The sequence below is a fragment of the Bos indicus x Bos taurus genome, chromosome 9 (assembly GCF_003369695.1).
Source record: "Bos indicus x Bos taurus breed Angus x Brahman F1 hybrid chromosome 9, Bos_hybrid_MaternalHap_v2.0, whole genome shotgun sequence".
NCBI classification, from domain to species: domain Eukaryota; kingdom Metazoa; phylum Chordata; class Mammalia; order Artiodactyla; family Bovidae; genus Bos; species Bos indicus x Bos taurus.
The window spans coordinates 92,893,746-92,919,730 of NC_040084.1; positions in this window are offsets into that span (position 1 = coordinate 92,893,746).

Genomic DNA, 25,985 nt, shown 5'->3' on the forward strand with positions numbered 1-25,985 from the left:
TATAGCCAATCAAATAATTGCTTTGCTTTGCTTCCCCTTCTTCTCTTTAAAAGTCTTCCCCTGGCCCCTGTGGGTAGAGTTCCAAGGCACTTATTTGATGCTACCTGATTGGAAGTGAATTTTTCCCAAATAAACTCTTAATTTTTAAAAATATGTCTAAGTTTGTCTTTTAACAATTCAACATCTAATATTTAAAAGTTTCCATAATATTTGTATTTTATCTTTATCATGTTTATAAGGTAAAATGAAAGTACAGTTTGTTTCACTAACCTTCATAAGCAAAGTGTGACCATATTAACTTTTGTTCAAATTACAATATTTTGAAAGTACAACTGGCACTGTTAATAATTGCATTGGCACAGCAGATTGAACAAGGAGAGTCTGGAAAAACCACTATTGCCCTGGACAAACCAGGACTCATGGTCATACAAGTGACCCTAAATCCCCTCGAGGTCATACCAGCATGTCATATAGATGCTATTTTCTATGTGTGCCTTAATGTGTAACATGTTGGGAAGTATTGCCATATAACTTTATAGTTTTTGAACATGCTACAATTCATTTATTTTTCTGTTGATGAATATATAAGTTGTTCTCAAATTTTTACATTACAAATAATTCTGCTAGGAGCATCTTTGTCCACACCTCCTTGTAGGCACATGGGATAGTTATGCTAGGGAATAAATCCAGCGGTATTACCATATTCTACTTTTCAAGAAGTCTCCTGTTTATTTTCCAAAGTGGTTATCTTCATTTACATCCACTCATCAGTGCTCTTTTCTCCATATCTTTGCCAACACCTATTAATATTAAACATATTAATCTTTGCTAATTTGATGAATTTGAAATTGCATATCAGGGTTTTCCTGTGCTTTTCTGTAACCACAGTAAGTTTAAACATTTTTCAAATATATTTTGCCATTTATGAACATGACAGATTGCTCCATTTATTTTGGCATGTTTATATTTTTTAAAATGCTATCTTTCCTCCAAATAGGTTATGCATGCATTTTATAGGATTAGTTCCCCATTATTGTCTATTCTTTATACCATTGTAAATGCTATTGCTTTTTTAAAATTACATTTTCTAATTCTCATTGCTATTGTTAGAATTACAACCGACCTTTGTGTGTTGCTCATATGTCTAGTCATCTTGCTGAACTCTTATTAATTAAGTCCAAAGGCAAGAAAGAAAAAAAATATATTTTCTCCCTGGTAGCCAAGACCCTGGAAGTGATGTGCACACATTAGACTTCAAATGGGGAATCAATATCATTGCCATTTCAACTGATAAACAGTTATGAAGACATTAGGCTTTTCTGCAGCAGCTACCACTGAAGTTCTAGGTGTGAACCCTGGCTTCAGAGGTTGTAGAAAGGCTTTTTGCTGATGCAGATCACGGTAAAAATAGAATGATTCTAAAACCAGCAGAAGTCGGTGCATCTCTTAGATTTGGCATGTGACTTCCTGGTTACTAAAAAATATTACTCATCAAACTTGTATCAAGAAGAAAATAATATGCATCCAATGCTTTTTCTGCTGGTAAAACAAGAAGCAACAAGCAGAGTTGACAAAGCTTTCGGGTATCTATGGCTTTCAGATTCACTTAACAGTTTGTGCTTATGGCCCTTGAGGATTTCACTTTAAAACAAAAAAAATCCTGTTTCCTAAGCTCTGCTCAGAACCAATTAATTACCTTGGAGTAGGCCCAGCATCCATAAACTTTAAAACCTCACCAGGGTATTTTAATACACAGCCAGAGTTGAGGGTAGACTGTACACTTAGAGGTAACAAATGCCAGGAGAAGCATTGCTTCTCTGCACATCACAACATCAAAAACAGGAACCAAACAGAAACTGATAAAGCTGGTGTTTTAGCAATAAACAAACAAATAAATAAAAGTTCAGCAATGTGGAGGAAGTATGAGTCAAATGACCACATCACCCTAGAATTTATAATGGTCAAGAATAAAAACAAAGCCCAGGGCCTCTTTCCAAAGCAACTGAATCAGAACATGGCAGAGTGGGAGTTATTTATTGAAATCTTCTCAGATGACTCTAATGTGCAACACAGAGTTAGCAAAGGCAACTGAAGAATATGGTGGATGGGATTTTTCAAGTGTATTTCAACCAATAGAATCAAAACCTTCTTGGATCTAGAGTCCCTAGAACATGGGGCTTCCCTTAAGGGGAAGGAGTGTAGCTACACTCAATCAACATTGGAATGAGTTCATCCAGGACAAAAAAATGATGATTTAAGGGGGCAAGTGTTAGTCATTCAGTTGTATTCAACTCTTTGTGATCCTATGGACTGTAGCCCACCAGGTTCCTCTGTCCATGGGATTCCTAGGCAAGAATACTGGAATGGGTTGCCATTCCCTTCTCCAGGGGATCTTCCTGACTCAGGGATCGAACCCAGGTCTCCTGCATTGCAGGCAGACTCTTAACTGTCTGAGCCACTAGGGAACCATGGGAGTTGGCCTCAACTCCAAGGCATGGAGATGCCTGAGCATTGTGACACAGGGAATGAAGTGGTAGGAGAACAACATGGCAGGAAATCCTGCAGTTAGACTGAGCTGTGGGTTCTGAACACATCCTGCATAGCAAGAAAAATACTCACACTCTCTTCTTCCCATCTCTTATCCAAAGAAAAGGGCTTTAATCAGGACCATCCACCTGCTTTTACCTAGAGACAATCATAAATAATCTTAGCTTGCCTTTGATCATGGTTTACTTTCTCACCCCGAGGCCAATTGCCAAAGTGTAAATAGGAGTGAGTGGCCAAGAATGAATGCAACCCTTGCCCTGCCATACGACTGATTTCTGAATTAACCTGCCTTCAACATACTCCACAGTCCACGGGGTCGCAAAAGAGTCAGACAGGACTTAGCAGCTAAACAACAACAAACAACACTCTCCATTCTGACTGCAACTTTTCCTTGTTCCTTCTCCAAACACATGAACACATTTTCCCATTTCAGTTTTTTTCCCCCCTCCCTTTCTTTCTAATGCTCAAATGGGCCAAAGAAAAAACGGGCCTAGTGGTGAGTTCAATGGGACAAAGTTTGGTGGTGGTAAAGCTGGATGTGAGTTCATTCAAATGCAGTTTGAAGTTTATTTTGGCTTTTGTGCCTTCTCAAAACTAAATATATTTGATTCAATAAATTTGGAAATATGAATTTTCCACAGCACCCTGACAAAGGCAGGTCAGGCCGGGTCAGGTCTATTTGGAGGTCAATAACTGGGGCTAATTCTGGCTTGGCTCAGCACAACTACGGCCCCAGAGTGTTCAGAAATGCTCCGTGTTTCTATTTAGGGGTCAGATTTAAAAGAAAACATGTGCCCAGCTTGAACTCTGCATTTTAGAATCACAATGTCACAACAACCAGGCTATGAACCGTAAATCTCTATGGAAAAAGAGAGGTAGGGGTAGTGGGTAGAGAGAGATTAAATTTGAAAAGCAGTTAAAAAGAGGTTGGGATCTAAGATTAGCTTTGCATTAAAAAGAAGCCGAGTTGTTTAAGATCACTACTCAAAATTTAGTATTTTTGCATCTATATTTTTAGGAATTAATCATTTTTAGCACACCACTAGAGTAAGTTTGGTTGGTTTATTTGTTCTGTTTATTCATGTACTCTTTCACTCTTATGAAGTACCTGCTATGCAGTAGCGGCTTCCCAGGTTGCAAGGTGGTAAAGAGTTCACCTGCAAACGCAGGTGACTCAGGAGACACAGGTTCAACCTGGGCTGGGAAGATGCCCTGGAGGAGGAAACAGAAACCTACTCCGTGTTCTTACTGGATAACCCCACGGACAGAGAAGCCTGGCAAGCTACAGTCCATGGGGTCACAAGAGTTGGACACGACAGAACATGCGCGCGCGTGCGCGCGCGCGCACACACACACACACACACACACACACACACACACAATGTAGCAGATACTGTTGCAGGAAGGGGGACCCCTTCCAGGGCCCGAAACTGGGCTCTTGTCTAACACTCAGAAATGAATTGTCCAAGGAGACATGTGTGCTGACAAAGCAAGAGATTTTATTGGGAAAGGGCACCTCGGTGGAGAGCAGTAGGGTAAGGGAACCCAGGAGAACTGCTCTGCCACATGGCTTGGGTTTTATGGTGATGGGATTAGTTTCTGGGTTGTCTTTAGCCAACCATTCTGACTCAAGAGTCCTTCCTGGTGGTGCACGCCTTGTTCAGCCAAGATGGTTGCCAGAGAGAAGGATTCTGGGAGGTGGTCGGACATGTGGTGTCTCCTTTTGACCTTTCCTGAACTCTTCTGGTTGGTGGAGGCTTATTAGTTCCGTGTTCCTTACCAGAATCTCCTGTCATAAAACAACTCATGCAAATGGTTACTATGGTGCCTGGCCAGGGTGGGTGGTTTCAATCAGTGTGCGCCCCCTAAGAATACTGTAATGGTCACTCCAAAAGCTAATAAGCTTGTCTTGTATCTCAATGGCCAACCATTCCATACACAAGTCAAGCCTGAAATGCTCACGACAGTCTTCTTAAACCCGGTTCCTTCCTCTCACTTTCTGGCTACCTTTGAATCTAAACTTGAGGCAGTTCTCAAGTATCAGCCTGATCTAGATGCTGACTTCAGCAGGGGCTTGGTGCTTTTCTCTCTGGCCTTCTCACTATCCCTAAGTAATTAAGTTCCCTAATGATAACGAAGCATCATTACAATAATATTGATACCTGCTGTAATCACTGGCATTCTGGCTTTTCAATTTCCAGTATTTGCCTTGGATCAAGTAGCTCAGTGCTAATTCAACAGAAGGTCACCCGATGAAGGGGCTGATAGCAAAGAGGACAGCTCTACTTAGCATGCACAGAGGATTATGCTTTCCTGGCTTGTAGAGCTAATCTTTCAAGTTGTCCTTTTTTGACTTTCTCAGTTTAATCAGTTTAATCTCATCTTCTCTCTTTTCTGATTGCAAGGATTTTCTGCAGAAACCTTGCCTCCACAATAAAGACCATGTGGCAATTTATTCTCATATTGATTTCAACATTTCTGTTCCTCTACCAATGAGCCAGGAATCAGGGGAGGGAGAGGAAGGGTTATGAGGAGGTTGGAGGAAGAAGAGCCAGGAGAAGGATGGGAGAGGAATAGAAGCTGAAAGCCCTGGATCCTTTCATTAGTCAGAAAGCCACACACTCCAGTTATGTGGGAAAACTAAGTACATCTTAAATGCACTGGAAGCAGAAATGACAGCCAAATGGGAACGTCTCTATAATGATTAAAGTTAAAGACAGCTATACCAAGGGATTCTTTCCATTTCCACACTAAAGAAATAGAAAGACACACCAGACAGATACACACAACAGACAGACACACACACCAGACAGACAGACAATACACACACACACACACACACACACACCTTCTGCAATCAGAGACATTACACGTGTCTGAGAATCACACAGTGACAATCTTCCTCACAGACTGAGTGGATTTTGCTTTTATTCTTCCTCTGTCCACACTAAAGGGTGGACAGTATCTTCCTAAAAGCAGACAAAAATGGGATTGGATGGTGGTGAGTTCACTTTTGAATGTGTCTTTGAACTGTTACTAGACAGCCTGGTGGGTATGTTTTGGACTGCAGTAGAGCAGACCGAGGTGGAAAACTATGAAACAGAACAGAGTTTGCTGAGTAGAGACATTTAAAAAGCAGTTGTGCTCTTGAGATAAACAAGTGTCGCCTGTCAAACTAATACAATTGACTGTGTAATTTTTAAAGATTTTGGAAATTGAACAACTCAAGGGTTTGGTCAACCCCATCATGCCCACTGGAAAAATTCACAAAACAGAAATAGAAAAAAATTTTCCCATTTTTCTTTCATAAGAAAGAACCGAATGTCTTTTTTAGGCATCAAATTTCTTTGTGGTCCAACGAAACTATCAAAAAAATTGAAAAGAAGAAAGAGGGAAAAGAAATTTTACACAGGAACTCAGGAGGACTGAAATGAATTGTCCCTTTTTAAATGCTCAACGTCTTTTGATTTGTTCTATATGAACTACAACCATTAAATGCTTAGTGAGTGCCAAAACCAGTTTTACTTTGCAGTGATTACACTGAGTTCTAAAAATCGCAAGATTTAAAATGGGCCAAATCACTGCCCCAGATATCTGTCTCCTAAAACAGGGTGAGAGTGGGTGGAGGGTAGGGAGCCAAGTATTTTGCACAATGAATACGCTGCATTTCCACGATCCCTGGTGAATCTTTGTACTTTCTCTTCAGGGTTCCTGGAGATAATGATATACTATAGCCAGCTGAAAAGAACATCTGTTTTAAGAACTGTGAACTTACAGGAGCCATTTGTCTGTCTGATCCATTCCCATGACTTCCCTTCCCATTTTGCACCTTTGTATTTCTGCACTGATCAAATCTATGCAAAATAAAGGGACCGAGAAAAACACTAAACAGCCATAATTTCTTCTCCTTTCAAAAGGTTACCCGCCACCTTTCCTGTTAAATAATTCTGCTTGATATAAACACCCAACTTTTTTTTTGTAAGCATGTGTTTCCCTTCCCCTTTAAATAGAAGTCTTTGGTTCACTAGGGCTTACCGCTTAATGACAATGTGGTGGAGTTAGCCCAGGAGAACAATGCATCCATTAATCTGCCTCATGCTTAATTGGGAACTACTGTATGGGCTGGCATTTCAAACACAGATTGCAAATGTACTTGAATTAGTTACTGTTTAATTGATACAACTGGCACTCGGCCTAGAACCAACATGCAGCTACTGTAAAAAGAGCAAGGCTTGAAAGGAGGGAGAAAAAATACAAGGTATGATTGTGATTCATCCTTTACATCAATTATTTGTGGAATATAATTACATAGCTTTTCATATTGCTTTAACAAGCAATAGACCAAAACAGGCTGCTAAAAAATGCCTGTAACGCTTGCTGACATAAAGAATCACAGCAGTGACTCCCAACTCCCTCTCTTTCTTGATTCCACCCTTATGCCTGCAAGAATCTTTATGTATGTACAACTGAGTTTGGGAAATGTGATATTTACAAAGGAATGAAATGCCTAAGAGAATAATTTCGACAATGCCTCCAGAATGGCAGGAGTTCAAGGAAATAGAATGCTATCATGGCAATAATTCAACTTTATTACCATTCACACTAGTGTTACTATGAACATATTTTCAATAGAGAAAAAATAATATCTTGAGATTAATCCCCAAATAATTCCACTTAAGCACATCATGCAGGAACAATTAGGCTCTCGCCAACTTGTCTTTGACTAGAGAACATTTTAATTCCAGAAATATTGTAATGATGCTGATGGTGATCATGTCTTGAGCACCTTCTACACACCCAGAATCACACTAGGTGATTCAATATAAAATGTTTTGTGTATCTTCCAATCTTCATGCTTTTCTCCCCAGTTTGAATCTTCATTTCATTGTTTAAATCGATGTAAAATAATTGGTCTGAGACAAGAACTGAACTGAACTTTTTTACCGTTTTAAAAAAGTTAACCCACTTTTAGGCTTAAATGATTTTGCTTGATGTAAAACACTCAACTGCCAGCTTGATTTTATAGGTATATGCTAATCGTATGAGAACTTATACCTTTTTCATACACAGAATTCCTATAAAACACCCCAAATTCTTTGCCAACCTGCTGCAAAATTCCCCTCATTGGTTTAGTGAGCAGTTATTGAAAATCCACTGTTTATCCAGTTTGGTGTTTGCATTGAGTGAGATATTACATAAAACTGATCTTGATGATACTATCAATGAGCTTCTAATTGCCAATGATGATACTATCAATGAGCTTCTAATTGCCAAAATCAAAGAGACAGTTTATATTCTATTTTAAAAAAATATTTGTCATTGACCATTTTTTTTTGTAATACATGACTTTTCTTCAGTTGAATTTTTGTAATAGTTAACAATGTTGTCCTTGGTTTCTCTGAAATAAAGCCCTCCTAATTTTCTTCCTGCCTCTGACTGCTTTGAGGGGTATCTCTCTTAATCCAACATTTAAATATGGGGGGGCATGAATATCTCAGGTCTCTTTCACTCTATACACTTAATCTGTGCAATTTCATCTTATACTACTGACTCTACATGCATACAACAGGGCCCTAAACAAATATCACAATTACAGAGATTTTTTTCTGCAAAATAATATATGCAAGTTTTTTTTTTTTGGAGTAATCTCTTATAAAAATTCCTAACTCTCTTCTTATCCTGCAGATCACTCTATGGTAATCCAGTCCCAGACACACAACACTAATTGGTTGTTTCTACTAGAAAGTCTAATACTAGCTCGTAAATCTGTTCAACAATGGACTTCCTTTGCAAACTCACCTTTTCTGCCTCTTATCCTTTCTTGTAAAGTGGTGTCCTTCATACCTAGTCAAAGCGGCCAGCCTGAGTCGTGACTTTTCCCCATGCTTCACTGCTCACCTACCCCCTCTACCAACCCAACTGGATCACGAGTGCTGCCGGTTAACGTCCATCTACTGTTTTTCACGAGTGTTTTTTCCGCCCTGTCCTCAATGCCACCACAGTGTTTAGACCCTTCTTACTTCTCACCCGAATGTTCACAATCACCTGCGAGCCAGTTTTTCTGCCCTCCAGTCCGTTCCATAGAGATGACTCCAAAGTAAGAACAGGGGGCCTATCTTGCTGAAGATCCTCAAGAACTGCTATAGGCCTCAGGAAAAGGCTTGGTTTGTGTTCTAGTGCCTGCCTATTTCTCTTGTTTTCCTTCTCCCATTTTTCCAGATGTCCCCAGCCTTCTCCTCATGGTTCATTCCCACTTTTTCTTCAAGGCTCGGTTTAACAGTCATTCACCCATGAGGCATTGGAGAAGACTCTTGAGAGTCCCTTGGACTGCAAGGAGATCCAACCAGTCCATTCTGAAGGAGATCAGTCCTGGGTGTTCTTTGGAAGGAATGATGCTGAAGCTGAAACTCCAGTACTTTGGCCACCTCATGCGAAGAGTTGACTCATTGGAAAAGACTCTGATGCTGGGAGGGATTGGGGGCAGGAGGAGAAGGAGATGACAGAGGATGAGATGGCTGGATGGCATCACCGATTCGACGGACGTGAGTCTGAGTGAACTCCGGGAGTTGGTGATGGACAAGGAGGCCCGGCGTGCTGCGATTCATGGGGTTGCAAGGAGTCAGACACGACTGAGCGACTGAACTGAACTGAACTGAACCCATGAGGCTGTCCCTGGTCTTTCTTAGCTAAGTTAGGTGTTCCTCTTCCATCCTCCCTTAGTTCCCTGTGTATCCTTCTGTTACAGACTTGACTGTATTGCATTACAACCACAAGCTACTCCTGTGGCTTCCTTGTTAGACTTTAATCACATTCTGTTTTTGCTGAAAAAGAGTGAAAATCAAATTTTCATTTTAAACTATTGATTTACCCTACTTATGAAAAAAAATTAATCTTGTTTCTTGGTATATTAGAAGAGATGCAAAATAATGTTGGAGAGAGGAGGGATAAATTAGGAGTTTGAGATTAACAAATGCATACTACTATGTACAAAATAAAATAGAAAAACAACAAGGACCTACAGCACGGCACAGAGAACTATATATAATATCTTGTAACAACCTATAATGGAAAAGAATCTGGAAAAGAATATATATACATGTGTGTATAATAGAATCACTTTGCTCTACACTTGAAACTATACAGCATACATAACACAACATTGTTAATCAAAAATACTCAAATTTTAATAAAAAACATAATACTGGACTCAGTTTTATGTACTGACTATATAAATAATGTTTGCTCTCTATTTTCTTTTCTTTGCCACTAACCAGCTGAGTAACACAAGGCAAACCATTTAGCATCTCGAAGCATCATCTGTAATATTATCTCTTTGATCTTTGTAACACTAATCTTCTCACCCATGTGTTTTTTTTTCCCCATGTTATGTTGTGTAGTTAATCATTTAATAAAGGTATTAACAGTTCAATATTGTTGAATGAAAATGACCTCAAAGGTTTTGGTTCAATGTATTTTTAGATGTTGATTTTTGTCCCTACACTCAATGTATAATTGTGGGAATGCTTATTTATATCTATCATGACTATACAAAAGACTTGAGCTAGTTTACAACAAAACTGTATCCTTCAAATGGTAAAAAAAAAAAAAAAAAAAGAAGAGGGAGAGGGAGAGAACGAAGAAGAAGGAAGAGGGCTTGAAGGAGGGAGAGAAGACTGAGGATGGAGAATTGTGTCCAAGAGAAAAGTAAATAAAGGGAGTAGTCAAAACTAGAAGCAAGTGAAAATAGATGCCTCCACCAATACAGTTATACATAGTTGTACTAGATCATTTTCTAATTTGATCTAAGCTTCCTGGCATCTAAAATGAAAAAGCAACAGTCTCAGAAACAAAAATTATCATAGGAGAAGCAAAGCTTTTCCAGCAAAAAATTTCTAAAATGAAGTTTTTCCACAATGAGCTCCAGGTACCAGACACCAAATAGTATTCTAGAAAATGCCCCAACAAAATTACTAAATAAACTATAAGTAGAGACTGAACTTGTAACACCTTTAAGAAAGGCAAAACCATGGTCTTGGCCATAAGTGGTTATGGTATATTGCAATTGTGTAGCCTTCTACACAGATCAAATCTGATTAAAAGCCAAAATCAAGGATAACTAAACAAATGGCAAAATAAAAGATCCCTTAAATAATCTTCCCCAAATATCATATTTTCCCAGATGCTGCTGGGTTCACCACAGTATGTTATGAATAAAATTCTGCTCCAGGAAGTGGTAGTTGATCCTTCCTTCAGATTTTACGATCATTTTCTGTCAACACCATTCCCCTGGCTTATCCCGGCTCCCTCATTAACATACTGTGTGAACTGGAGTAAGTGACTCAAACTCTGTCGTTTAGTTTCCTCGTCTGTAACATGGGAATGATAAAAATAGTTCATTGGGTTGTTACAATGATAAAATGTAATAGAGCATGTAAAATGCTTTTAACAAAGCCCAGCATACAGAAAGTGCTATTATGTTATATTGCTTCATGCATTTATGTTATATGACCTTATTGATTAGCATCAGCATCAAAAAAATTTTTTTTCTTTCTGTGAGCATAATGGATCACACATTTGCAGATTGCTTAATCTATCAGTAAGCTGTCCTTTTGGTTACTTCGGTGATACAATTCTTCACTTCTTCAGAGACATAGAAACTATTTTTAAAATTTATATACAGCTACATTCATTCATGGCCAATGATTATCATTTTTAAACAGTTGCTCTCTTGCAAGATGTAATAATCTATATTAATAGTGAAAAAGACTCTTGCATATGAGCCTGGAACCATGGATTTAGTCTAGCTTAGTGATGTCCATGTCTCAGCCTCCTATCTATAATGCGAGAGCACCAGAATAGTAGCTAAATGTTCATTCTACTTTCAGATTTTGATTTTAAATATTCCATTTTATTTGAAGCTAAATATCCTTTTAAATTAAGGAAAACAAATGAGTAAAAACAAAAAATCTATATGTAAAGTATTTCTTCTCTCTGATGTATAGTTCTTATTTCCCTAAATTTCTTAATGCTAAGGAGAATTGATGTTTTCCCAGTTAACTTTCAGTTTTCTTTGATGTTCCAGAAAATTTCAGGCTAATCAATCCCCCAATGACTCTATTTCGAGTGTTACCCTTTTGCAGCAAAGAGAATCTCTCTGAGCTTTAGACCTAATTTTGCTGAGTATTTTCACCTTATTTAAGATGAGAGCAAAGCTCCCTCTGGCCACTACCTCCAATGGCATCTTTATCTCTCATGGAAATGACCAGCACTGACCTCCAGAAGAAGCTCACTGAGCATCTCTGCTTTTTTCTCTATACCCCTAGTCCCCCCACCCCAAGAAAGACTCAGGGTCATACACCCTAAACCCCGGGGAGAAGGAACTGTGATCTGAATGCCTGAAACCCTTTGTGTTGGCAAAACAATTGCAGAGATGAAGGTGGCTGCACGTGGATGTGGAGTTTCCCTCTCTGATCTCTTGTTTCTTCCATGGAAGATAGAAGGCTAATGAGGATGAGAGCCATTTCCCCTCAGAGGAAACCCAACCATCTCTCTTTTATCTTCAGGTCTCTCTCCCCCCCCACTTTGGGATTCCCTGCTGGCTCAGCGGTAAAGAATCCAACTGCAATGCAGGAGAGACTTGGGTTTGAACCCAGAGGAGCCTGGAGGGCTATAGTCCATAGGGTCACAAGAGTCAGACATGACTTAGTGACTAAACCACAGCCACCACCACCACCACCTCTCCCACTTTGGACTCTCTCCTGACTCAAAGGACCGCCCTGGATCTGGGGTGCAAGGGCCCAGATTTGGTAAAGCTTGAAGCAGGAGACTTTGTGTTGAGGCAAACACCTTCCCTCTTCCCTCTGTTTCTCTCTACTTCTTTTATATTTCCTCCCAGCTTGGGAGGTCTACTTTAGCTCCACCAACATGATTGGTAACATTAAAGAATCAGGGTTGGGTTCAGAGAATCAACCATATGGCCTGGGGAAAAACAGTTCTGAGAACAACTGACTTGCTGGAGGTTTATGTTAAGGATGAAGATCAGAGCAAAAAGAGATGGGCAGTTTTGTCAGTCTTGGTTAGTCTTTCTCTCCTGACTGCATTTCCCTAGAAAACTCACCCCAAGAGCTATCAGTGTCAAGACAGAACTCGGTTATTTCTGAGTTCCTTTGCCAAATGGGCTTCCCTGATGGCTCAGACAGTAAAGAATACACTTGTAATGCAGGGGACTCAAGTTCCATCCCTGAGTCAGGAAAATCCCCTAGAGAAGGGAATGGCAACCCACTTCAGTACTCCTGCCTGAAGAAGTCCATGGACAGAGGAGCCTGACCAGCTACAGTCCGTGAGGTCTCAAAGAGTCGGACAGAATTGAGCGACTAATGCTTTCACTTTCTTTGCCAAATAACACCGCATAACATCACTTTAATTGTGATTCACTGGACCTAGCTACTGTGTGGTATAGCTGATTTAACTCATTCCATTACTTTCAGCAGAAATTAGACAGGCTGTAGCTAGCTCCTTTCTGAACCATTTCCTTTTTATGGTCAGTAGGACTGGAAGAATTTCTCTCTTAAAATCTCTGTTTCTTAATTTTAAAATCTCTGCTTCTTACTCATTCACTATGCAGCTACAGCAGAATCAATTAGGAAACAGAGGATGTCTTTTCTTAAAGTTGTGTACCTAACCCTTGCTGATTTAGGACTTTATGCGGATGCTGTCCATGCACGCATGCTAAGTCGCTTCTGCCATGTCTCTTTGCGGCCCATGGATGGTAGCCCTCCAGGTATCTCAGTCAATTATCATAGACTGTTGCTGAAAGACAAAAATCTTTCTGGGAACCAATATGGCAATATGTATTAATAATCTTTAGAATTTATATTGTCAAAGAATAATGTTGTGGGATAAATCTTGATAAAATTAGATGATACTAATTTTATCATTATTCAACAAATATCAAAGGTCCACCATAAGTCAGCTATGCTCCAAGTGAGTAAAGCCCTTTTCTTCAAGAAACTTATACGGAAAGCAAAGTCAGCTAGTGGTATGGGTTGTGAATAGTGTGACCATATGCCTTTTTACCTGGGACATTCCCAGTTTAAGACTTTCACCCCAATATAAATATTAGGAGGGGAATACTACATTTACATTTACTACAAACTACATTGTGGTAAATACTACATTTACTACGAAGCACCACTATGAACAAAGCTAGTGGAGGTGATGGAATTCCAGTTGAGCTATTCCAAATCCTGAAAGATGATGCTGTGAAAGTGCTGCACTCAATATGCCAGCAAATTGGGAAAACTCAGCAGTGGCCACAGGACTGGAAAAGGTCAGTTTTCATTCCAATCCCAAAGAAAGGCAATGCCAAAGAATGCTCAAACTACCGCACAATTGCACTCATCTCACAGGCTAGTAAAGGAATGCTCAAAATTCTCCAAGCCAGGCTTCAGCAATATGTGAACCATGAACTTCCTGATGTTCAATCTGGTTTTAGAAAAGGCAGAGGAACCACAGATCAAATTGCCAACATCCGCTGGATCATGGAAAAAGCAAGAGAGTTCCAGAAAAGCACCTATTTCTGCTCTCTTGACTATGCCAAAGCCTTTGACTGTGTGGATCACAATAAACTGTGGAAAATTCTGAAAGAGATGGGAATACCAGACTACCTGATCTGCCTCTTGAGAAATTTGTATGCAGGTCAGGAAGCAACAGTTAGAACTGGACATAAACAACAGACTGGTTCCAAACAGGAAAAGGAGTTCATCAAGGCTGTATATTGTCACCCTGTTTATTTAACTTCTATGCAGAGTACATCATGAGAAACGCTGGGCTGGGAGAAGCACAAGCTGGAATCAAGATTGCCGGGAGAAATATCAATCACCTCAGATATGCAGATGACACCACGCTTATGGCAGAAAGTGAAGAGGAACTCAAAAGCCTCTTGATGAAAGTGAAAGTGGAGAGTGAAAAAGTTGGCTTAAAGCTCAACATTCAGAAGACGAAGATCATGGCATCCGGTCCCATCACTTCATGGGAAATAGATGGGGAAACAGTGGAAACAGTGTCAGACTTTATTTTTCTGGGCTCCAAAATCACTACAGATGGTGACTGCAGCCATGAAATTAAAAGACGCTTACTCCTTGGAAGGAAAGTTATGACCAACCTAGATAGCATATTGAAAAGCAGAGACATTGCTTTGCCAACAAAGTTCGTCTAGTCAAGGCTATGGTTTTTCCAGTGGTCATGTATGGATGTGAGAGTTGGACTGTGAAGAAGACTGAGCGCCAAAGAATTGATGCTTTTGAACTGTGGTGTTGGAGAAGACTCTTGAGAATCCCTTGAACTGCAAGGAGATCCAACCAGTCCATTCTGAACGAGATCAGCCCTGGGATTTCTTTGGAAGGAATGATGCTAAAGCTGAAACTCCAGTACTTTGGCCACCTCATGCGAAGCGTTGACTCATTGGAAAAGACTCTGATGCTGGGAGGGATTGGGGGCAAGAGGAGAAGGGGACGACAGAGGATGAGATGGCTGGATGGCATCACTGACTCAATGGACATGAGTCTGAGTGAACTCCGGGAGTTGGTGATGGACAGGGAGGCCTGGCGTGCTGCGATTCCTGGGGTCGCAAAGAGTCGGACACGACTGAGCGACTGATCTGATCTGATCTGACCACATTTACAGTGATGGAGAGGATGTTATTTTAGGCAGTTAGTCAGGGGAACTCTCAGGGGAATGTAAGGAGTAAGCCCTGAATAATGGGGACATCATTTAGGCAGAGAACAGAGCATGTTTGAAGAACAGCAAGAGATGAAAGCGGATTTCATGCCTGGGAGCAAGGGGGGAAATGAAAGGACAAAGGCTCAGATGAGACTGAGTTACTCCATGTGCAAACCTTACTGAAATATCCATCCCAATGTCCTGGAAATGTTGGAACACCTTTAAGGTGGGCTCAACTTTTTTTTTCTGACAAAGTTGTTAGTAATACTCCATGGTTGGCAGCATTTGTTACCGTAATTAAATAGAGAATGCTGTGATTAGATCACCTTCTGCTGAAAAGGAGATGCTATGTCCTTTTTGTACAAAGAGTAAAGTTGGGTCTTCACAAGTGTACAAGTGTCTGTGAGCCACAAGTGAACCGAACTGTCTGGTTAATATCCGGCATCAAAGCCTTTCTCTCTGGCACAACCTCATTGGCTTTTGTTCTAGTTACTCTATTTGAAAACATATAAAAGTTAATGTGAGCTTCCAACATAGAGATTAATTGGCCAAAGTTGTTATTTATAGTCAGAAAAATGATACATTTTCGAGGGAATTTATTTTCATTATTTAAATTAAACCCATAGAAGCATAAGAGCCATAAAAGAGGTGAAAACTGGGTCATCACTTTTGTTCTCTTCATCATGACCAGTGGACCAAAGTCTTTACTAGAGGAAATTAGCCAAGAATTACATTCCATTTTTACCAACTTGAAAAGACAGTGGTTTACACCTTCTATTAACTATTGCTTTAGATTAAATCCATTTCACATTATCTCAAGCCTTTGACTGTGTGGATCACAACAAACTGTGGAAAATTCCTAAAGAGATGGGAATACCAGACCACCTTACCTGCCTTCTGAGAGACCTGTATGCAGGTCAAGAAGCAACAGTTAGTAATAGACATGGGACAACAGACTACTTCCAAATTGGGAAAGAAGTATGTCAAGGCTGTATATTGTCACCTGCTTATTTAACTTGTATGCAGAGTATATCATGCGAAACACTGGGCTGGATGAAGCACAAGCAGGAATCAAGATTTCTGGGAAAAATATCAATAACCTCAGATATGCAGATGACACCACCCTTATTGGCAAAAAACAAAGAGGAATTAAAGGCCCTCTTGATGAAAGTGAAAGAGGAGAGTGAAAATGCTGGCTTAAAACTCAACATTTAAAAAACTAAGATCATGGCACCTGGTCACATCACTTCATGGCAAATAAATGGGAAAATATGGAAACAGTGACAGACTTTATTTTCTTGGGCTCCAAAATCACTGCAGATGGTCACTGCAGCCATGAAATTAGAAGATGCTTGCTCCTTGGAAGAAAAGCTGTGACCAACCTAGACAGCATATTGAAAAGCAAAGCCACTACTTTGCCAGCTAAATTCCATAGAGTCAAAGCTATGGTTTTTCCAGTAGTCATGTATAGATGTGAGAATTGGACTATAAAGACAGCTGAGCACCAAAGAATTGATGCTTTTGAACTGTGGTGTTGGAGAAGACTCTTGAGAGTCCCTTGGGCTGAAGGGAGGTCAAGGAGTCCATCCTAAAGGAAATCAATCCTGAATATACATTGGACAGACTGATGCTGAAGCTGAAGCTCCAATACTTTGGCCACCAGATGTGAAGAGCAGACTCATTGGAAAAGACCCTGATGCTAGAAAACATAGAAGACAGGAGGAGAAGGGGACGACAGAGGACAAGATGGTTGCATGGCATCACCTACTCAAAGGACATGAATTTGAGCAAGTTCCAGGAGTAGGTGATGGACAGGGAGGTGTGTCATTCTGCAGTCCATGGGGTCTCAAAGAGTCAGATATGACCAAGCAACTGAACAACAGCAACATCTATTGAGTACCAGTGAAGTGCAAGGCACTCTGTCTTATAAGGCAAATTATTTTTTACTACATCTGATCATGTCCCCCCAAAGAATTTAAAAAATATTGTTATAGTCTCACACATTTTTTGGGGTAAGTATGTAAATTTTTATCACAAATCCAAATTGTTGAAAGGATTTAATTTCTGGTAATTGTAACTATTGATATTTTAAAATAAAATTATTATAGTTTTTTGAAATTTGAATCAAGTTGCATATCAATATAGAACATTTCTCTATGGTCAATTAATCTATGACAAAGGAGGCAAGAATATACAATGGATAAAAGACAATCTCTTCAATACGGGGTGCTGGGGAAACTGGACAGCTACACATGAAAGAATTGAAATTAGAACATTCTCTAACACCACACACAAAAAATAAGCTCAAAATGGATAAAGACCTAAATAAGGCTGAATACTATAAAACTCTTAGAGGAAAACATAGGCAGAACACTCTTTGACATAAATTACAGCAAGGGCTTTTCAATCCATCCATTATTTCCAAATAATGAAAATAAAACCATAAAATTAACAATAAGACCTAATTAAACTTAAAAAATTTTGCACAGCAAAGGAAACCATAAACAAAATGAAAAGACAACAGACAGAATGTGAGAAAATATTTGCAAATGATACTACTGACAATGGATTAATCTCCAAAATATACAGCAATTCATGCAGTTCAACACCATCAAAACTAACAACCCAATCAAAAAATGGCAAAGATCTAAATAGACATTTCTCCAAAGAAGACATACAAATGGCCAAGAGGCACATGAAAGCTGCTCAACATCACTAATTATTAGAGAAATGCAAATCAAAACTGCATCGAGATTTCACCTCACCCCTGGTCAGAATGGCCATCACCAAAAGGTCTACAAAAAATAAATGCTAGAGAAGGTGTGGAGAAAAGGAAACCTTTCTACACTATTGGTGGGAAAGTAAATTGGTACAGCCACTGTGGAGAATAGCACGAATGTTCCTTATACAACAACAAATAGAGCTACCATATTATTAACAACCCCTCCCTTGGGCGTATATCCAGGGAAAACCACATTTGGAAAAGCTACATGTACCCCAGTATTCATTGCAGTACTATTGCACTATTTACAATAGCCAGAAAAGGAAGCAACCTAAATGTCCATCAACAGAAGGATGGATAAAGATGTGGTACGTAATGCAGTGGAATGTTACCCAGTCATTAAAAAAAGAAAAAGCTGCCATTTGCAACAATATGGATGGGCCAAGAGATTACCATACTAACTGAAGTTAGGTCAGACAAAGGAAAACAAATGTCATATGATACCACTTGTATGATGAATCTAAAAAATGATACAAATAAACCTATTTACAAAACTGAAAGAGATACTTACAGACACAGAAGACTAGTTTATGGTTACCAAAGGAGAAATTTCAGGGTGAGGTATAAATTAGGAGGTTGGGATTAACATATACACTAGTACATAAAAGGAGAAGGAAATGGCAACCCACTCCAGTGTTCTTGCCTGGAGAATCCCAGGGACGGGGGAGCCTGGTGGGCTGCTGTCTACGGGGTCGCGCAGAGTCGGACACGACTGAAGTGACTTAGCAGCAGCATGTACATAAAAAGAGGTAAGTGACAAGGACCTACTATTACTATAGTGAAATCTGCTCAATACTCATAACCTATTTAAGAAGATAATCTGAAAAAGAAGAAACAAATGAATAAATATATATTAGAGCAATTTTTTATCCACTGTTATCAATTAAAAAATATTAACAAGCTCTTCAAGATTCAGTAATTTTGTACTTTTCTTCTTGACTGATATTTTCATTATACTTAATCATTCACCTCTGCCACTAAAATAGGTACATAAATTAAAATGCATTTACTTATTTATTATTCTACTTGGCCATCAGGATCTATTAGTGTACTTAAACATTTTTCTGCATTGACTCTATTATTATGAATCTTGATGAGTCCTTATTAAAATATAAAAGTTAAATTTTATAAATGCTTAACTATTGCTGGAATTATATATTATTAGTATTAAATCCATTTTCAATGTCATTTTCATAGTTGTAGTGCTGAAAATATTTGTTGACATAAATAAGCAGATGAGAATGAAAATTTTGCTAAAGCACTGTCACTCAAATCCACAAATTCTAGATTATATGCAAATGCAACTAAGTGATCTATGATCAAACAGTTTCATGATGAGCTGAAAATTTGTTGAGGATCTCCTTCAATTTTACAGAAAACAAAATATCAGAAAACACATGACTTGCAAAGGTTTTCCGTTTGCTTGTTTTTACCTTTACCCAGATACTGAACATATTCTTTATCAGATTCCAAGGAAAAAACTTAAAATCTTCACCAAGACTTTTCAAATGACTATTAATTATGTCAGTTACTCTTTCACTTGGAGGCATGTTGTACTAAATTTGCTAATATCTTATACACAACATGCTAAAAAAGATTTATTTTAAAGTAGTGCTTCATTTCAAAGTCCTTTGCTAGTGCAATCAAATATTTTCATCTCATCTCATGCTTTACATATATATTTGTCAACATTCAAAGATTCAGGCTTAACTCGTTGAATTTATGAGAATGTCCACCATATAAACTAAATAGCAAATAATTCCTCTTTGTCAAAGCCACAGATCCAGTTGGACTCCCCTTCTGCCTGAAAATGTATGATTTTCCTTTTCAGTTCAGAGGGATGGATTAATATGTATTCCATGACAACCCCCTCCCTATTGTATTCTAACTGTAAAACAGAGAAAGATAAAACCATTGATAGATATAAAGATAGAGGAAAAAGTCTAGCTAAGAATTTGTCACTTACAGAAAATAAGAAGACACTGCTTTCATGGAACTTTGTGAGAAGGATGGGAAAAAATGATGTGATTGCATGAAAAAATTCAAACTGTTCTTTACCATGGTGCCCAGCAGACATATATATCTTAGGGCAATGCTTGCTTGTTTGATAAAGTGGGAGAAGGTGATTAGAAAAGGAAAGATGTGAGGGGAGCACCAGAACGACGCCTCAATCCCAAACCTGCATTCTCAGTTTGCAGAGTGAGTACACGTGCACGGTGGGGATCTGAACTTTGATTCCTTGCAAGTTCTCATGCTTAGGAGAACAGTACCCCTCCGTAAATACTGATGTAGAAGACACGGTGAAAAATAAGATCCCCTCTTCTCAAGGAATGTAAACTCTAGAGAGAAATGCCGGCATTTCTTCCTGTGTTCAGTGAGTGCTCCTTTGGCAATACTGAAAACACTAAGGAATTTGCCTTCAAAGATCATGCAGTCTGGTCATGGGAGGAATAGACGCAGAGATGCTGTGAGAGTTCAAAGACAGGAGAATGTGTGAGTTCAGAGATAAGGAAGATGATTTCCTGCTGGGCCCCTGCAAAGAAGGTTACATAGGTTTTGGCCATGACACGATGGAGGAAGGATGTCCCATGTGACAGATACAATATTAAGAAATTCAGGAGCAGATAAAACAAACAGAAATAGATAATAGATGTTGAGTGGACAGACCTACGGGAAATAGGGCTGGAAGAGGAAGTATGGGTAATACAGTAAAGGGTCTGGTGTTTATTCTAAAGAATTTGGTATTTTAAAAATTGTAGAGTTACAGTAGGAATAATACACAACCACTGTAGAAAACAAAAAAACTTTACCACTTAAAAACCTTCACTAGTATTAATATTTTGTGTATATTTTTCCATGCTTTCTATACATACTCATACTTCCAGCACCTAGAATAATACCCTGGTGCAGAATAGGTATTCAATAAATAGTTTCTGATTACATATTTCTGAAACTATGAAATTTTTACAGGTCATTTAAAAAATTTTTGTGTAGTATATATTATAAAATATTTTCATGTCAATAAATGCATTTGTACACAATCTTTTGAGTGGCCGTGTAGTATTTTATTGCAGTGATATGTATTCCGTATTGTCACAGAATTGTTACCAAATCTTAGTTGTCATAAAAATGGCGTAATAAGGAATTAATATAGCTTATTAGAATTCATACCCAGTGTCCGAGGTCAGGGGCGGTGACGAGAGGAGTTACCCCGCTTCTGAGGTCAGGGGCTGCGGCCGGGAGGAGATACCCCATGCCCCTAAGCCGGAGGCCAGGGGCGGCCGGTGGGAGAAGCTACCCCATGCCCCCACGCCCGAGGCCAAGGGCGGCGGCTGAGAGGAGCAACCCCATATCCGAGGCCAGGGGCGGTGGCCGGCAGGACCAACCCCACGTCCAAGGAGCCGTGGCTGCGCAGGCGCAGGAGGGCCTAGAGGAGCTATCCCATGTTGAAGGTCAGGAAGGGCAGCGGTGAGGAGCTATCCCTCATCCAAGGTAAGGAGCAATGGCTGCGCTTTGCTGGAGCAGCCGTGAAGAGATACCCCATGCCCAAGGTAAGAGAAACCCAAGTAAGATGACAGGTGTTGCAAGAGGGCATCAGAGGGCAAACACACTGAAACCATACTCACAGAAAACTAGTCAATCTAATCGCACTAGGACCACAGCCTTGTCTAACTCAATGAAACTAAGCCATGCTCGTGGGTCAACCGAAGACGGGCAGGTCATGGTGGAGAGATCTGACAGAATGTGGTCCACTGGAGAAGGGAATGGCAAACCACTTCAGTATTCTTGCCTTGAGAACCCCATGAACAGTATGAAAAGGCAAAATGATAGGATAGTGAAAGAGAAACTCCCCAGGTCAGTCGGTGCCCAATATGCTACTGGAGATCAGTGGAGAAAAAACTCCAGAAAGAATGAAGGGATGGAGCCAAAGCAAAAACAATACCCAGCTGTGGATGTGACTGGTGATAGAAACAAGGTCCGATGCTGTAAAGAGCAATATTGCATAGGAACCTGGAATGTCAGGTCCATGAATCAAGGCAAATTGGAAGTGGTCAAACAAGAGATGGCAAGAGTGAATGTCAACATTCTAGGAATCAGCAAATTGAAATGGACTGGAATGGGTGAATTTAACTCAGATGACCATTTATCTACTACTGTGGGCACGAATCCCTCAGAAGAATTGGAGTGGCCATCATGGTCAACAAAAGAGTCCGAAACGCAGTACTTGGATGCAATCTCAAAAATGACAGAATGATCTCTGATCGTTTCCAAGACAAACCATTCAATATCACAGTAATCCAAGTCTATGCCCCAACCAGTAATGCTGAAGAAGCTGAAGTTGAACGGTTCTATGAAGACCTACAAGACCTTTTAGAACTAACACCCAAAAAAGATGTCTTTTTCATTATAGGGGACTGGAATGCAAAAGTAGGAAGTCAAGAAACACCCAAAGTAACAGGCAAATTTGGCCTTGGAATACGGAATGAAGCAGGGCAAAGACTAATAGAGTTTTGCCAAGAAAATGCACTGGTCATAACAAACACCCTCTTCCAACAACACAAGAGAAGACTCTATACATGGACATCACCAGATGGTCAACATTGAAATCAGATTGATTATATTCTTTGCAGCCAAAGATGGAGAAGCTCTATACAGTCAGCAAAAACAAGACCAGGAGCTGACTGTGGCTCAGACCATGAACTCCTTATTGCCAAATTCAGACTTAAATTGAAGAAAGTAGGGAAAACCACTAGACCATTCAGGTATGACCTAAATCAAATCCCTTATGATTATACAGTGGAAGTGAGAAATAGATTTAAGGGCCTAGATCTGATAGATAGAGTGCCTGATGAACTATGGAATGAGGTTCGTGACATTGTACAGGAGACAGGGATCAAGACCATCCCCATGGAAAAGAAATGCAGAAAAGCAAAATGGCTGTCTGGGGAGGCCTTACAAATAGCTGTGAAAAGAAGAGAAGTGAAAAGCAAAGGAGAAAAGGAAAGATAAAAGTATCTGAATGCAGAGTTCCAAAGAATAGCAAGAAGAGATAAGAAAGCCTTCCTCAGCGATCAATGCAAAGAAATAGAGGAAAACAACAGAATGGGAAAGACTAGGGATCTCTTCAAGAAAATCAGAGATACCAAAGGAACATTTCATGCAAAGATGGGCTCGATAAAGGACAGAAATGGTATGGACCTAACAGAAGCAGAAGATATTAAGAAGAGATGGCAAGAATACACAGAAGAACTGTACAAAAAAGATCTTCATGACCCAGATAATCATGATGGTGTGATCACTCACCTAGAGCCAGACATTCCGGAATGTGAAGTCAAGTGGGCCTTAGAAAGCATCACTACGAACAAAGCTAGTGGAGGTGATGGAATTCCAGTTGAGCTATTCCAAAAGATGATGCTATCCTGAAAGATGATGCTGTGAAAGTGCTGCACTCAATATGCCAGCAAATTGGGAAAACTCAGCAGTGGCCACAGGACTGGAAAAGGTCAGTTTTCATTCCAATCCCAAAGAAAGGCAATGCCAAAGAATGCTCAAACTACCACACAATTGCACTCATCTCACATGCTAGTAAAGTAATGCTCAAAATTCTCCAAGCCAGGCTTCAGCAATACGTGAACTGTGAACTTCCTGATGTTCAAGCTGGTTTTAGAAAAGGCAGAGGAACCAGAGATCAAATTGCCAACATCCGCTGGATCATGGAAAAAGCAAGAGAGTTCCAGAAAAGCATCTATTTCTGCTTTCTTGACTATGCCAAAGCCTTTGACTGTGTGGATCACAATAAACTGTGGAAAATTCTGAAAGAGATGGGAATACCAGACCACCTGATCTGCCTCTTGAGAAATTTGTATGCAGGTCAGGAAGCAACAGTTAGAACTGGACATGGAACAACAGACTGGTTCCAAATAGGAAAAGGAGTTTGTCAAGGCTGTATATTGTCACCCTATTTATTTAACTTCTATGCAGAGTATATCATGAGAAACGCTGGACTGGAAGAAACACAAGCTGGAATCAAGATTGCTGGGAGAAATATCAATAACCTCAGATATGCATGTGACACCACGCTTATGGCAGAAAGTGAAGAGGAACTCAAAAGCCTCTTGATGAAAGTGAAAGCAGAGAGTGAAAAAGTTGGCTTAAAGCTCAACATTCAGAAGACGAAGATCATGGCATCCGGTCCCATCACTTCATGGGAAATAGATGGGGAAACAGTGGAAACAGTGTCAGACTTTATTTTTCTGGGCTCCAAAATCACTGCAGATGGTGACTGCAGCCACGAAATTAAAAGGCGCTTACTCCTTGAAAGGAAAGTTGAAGATATGAGTTTCACTGAGAAGAAGTAAAGGAAAGGGGACCTGCGTGATCAAGTAATTTCTCAGAGGAGAGGAGAAAGACTAGTTTTGGAGGCACATGTAGTCAGTTAATTCTCAAAATCAGGAGGAAGAGAATCATAGAGGGAAATCTACAGAAGAGCAGTCATGATGCATATGTTAAATAGATTCAAGTTGTATGTGTGATAATATAAAATAAGGCAGCATATGATAAGTTTAATAAATAGAATGAACAATGCTTTGGGAGCCAGCCTGGCAAACTCTCTGACTGGTGGACAGCATAGGTGATGGATCTAAGAAAGTTGCAGTGTTGCAGCCAGGTCTTGATGAGTGAATTCCTGAGGATGAGACATTCTGGTACCAGAAAAAAATTGTCAATAAAGCCCTTGCGACAATTAAGCAAGGTAGGGAGGACCCAAAGAATGGAAAATACAGGGCTCTGGAAGGCAGAGTGGGCACCAAGAGGTAGAGGAGATGCCCCAAGACTTTCATTAGTTCAGCTTAGCTGCTCAGTCATGCCCAACTCTTTGTGACCCCATGGACTGCTGCACACCAGGCTTCCTTGTCCTTCACTGTCTCCCGGAGTTGACTCAAATTTATGTCCATTGAGTTGGTGATGCCATCCAACCATCTCATCTTCTTTTTCCACCTTCTCCTCCTGCCTTCAATCTTTCCCAGCATCAGGGTCTTTTCCAGTGTGTGGGCTCTTCACATCAGGTGGCCAAAGTATTGGAGCTTCAGCTTCAGCATCAGTCCTTCCAATGAATATCAGGGTTGTTTTCCTTTAGGACTTCAGTTCAATTCAGTCACTAAGATGTGTCTGACTCTTTGCAACGCCAGGAATCCTGCAACCCCAGGAACCCCTCTTCGCATGAGGTGGCCAAAGTATTGGAGTTTCAGCTTCAGCATCAGTCCTTCCAATGAACACCCAGGACTGATCTCCTTTAGAATGGACTGGTTGGATCTCCTTGCAGTCCAAGGGACTCTCAGGAGTCTTCTCCAACACCACAGTTCAAAAGCATCAATTCTTCGGCCCTCAGCTTTCTTCACAGTCCAACATTCACATCCATACATGACCACTGGAAAAACCATAGCCTTGATTAGATGGACCTTTGTTGGCAAAGTAATGTCTCTGCTTTTCAATATGCTATCTAGGTTGGTCCTAAATTTCCTTCCAAGGAGTAAGCGTCTTTTAATTTCATGGCTGCAGTCACCATCTGCAGTGATTTTGGAGCCCTCAAAAATAAAGTCTGACACTGTTTCCACTGTTTCCCCATCTAATTCCCATGAAGTGATGGGACCTGATGCCATGATCTTAGTTTTCTGAATGTTGAGCTTTAAGCCAACTTTTTCACTTTCCTCTTTCACTTTCATCAAGAGGCTTTTGAGTTCCTCTTCACTTTCTGCCATAAGGGTGGTGTCATCTGCATATCTGAGGTTATTGATATTTCTCCCAGCAATCTTGATTCCAGCTTGTGCTTCTCCCAGCCCAGCGTTTCTCATGATGTACTCTGCATATAAGTTAAATAAGCAGGGTGACAATATACAGCCTTGACTTAGGACTCTCAAATGCATTTTCTCAAGCACTA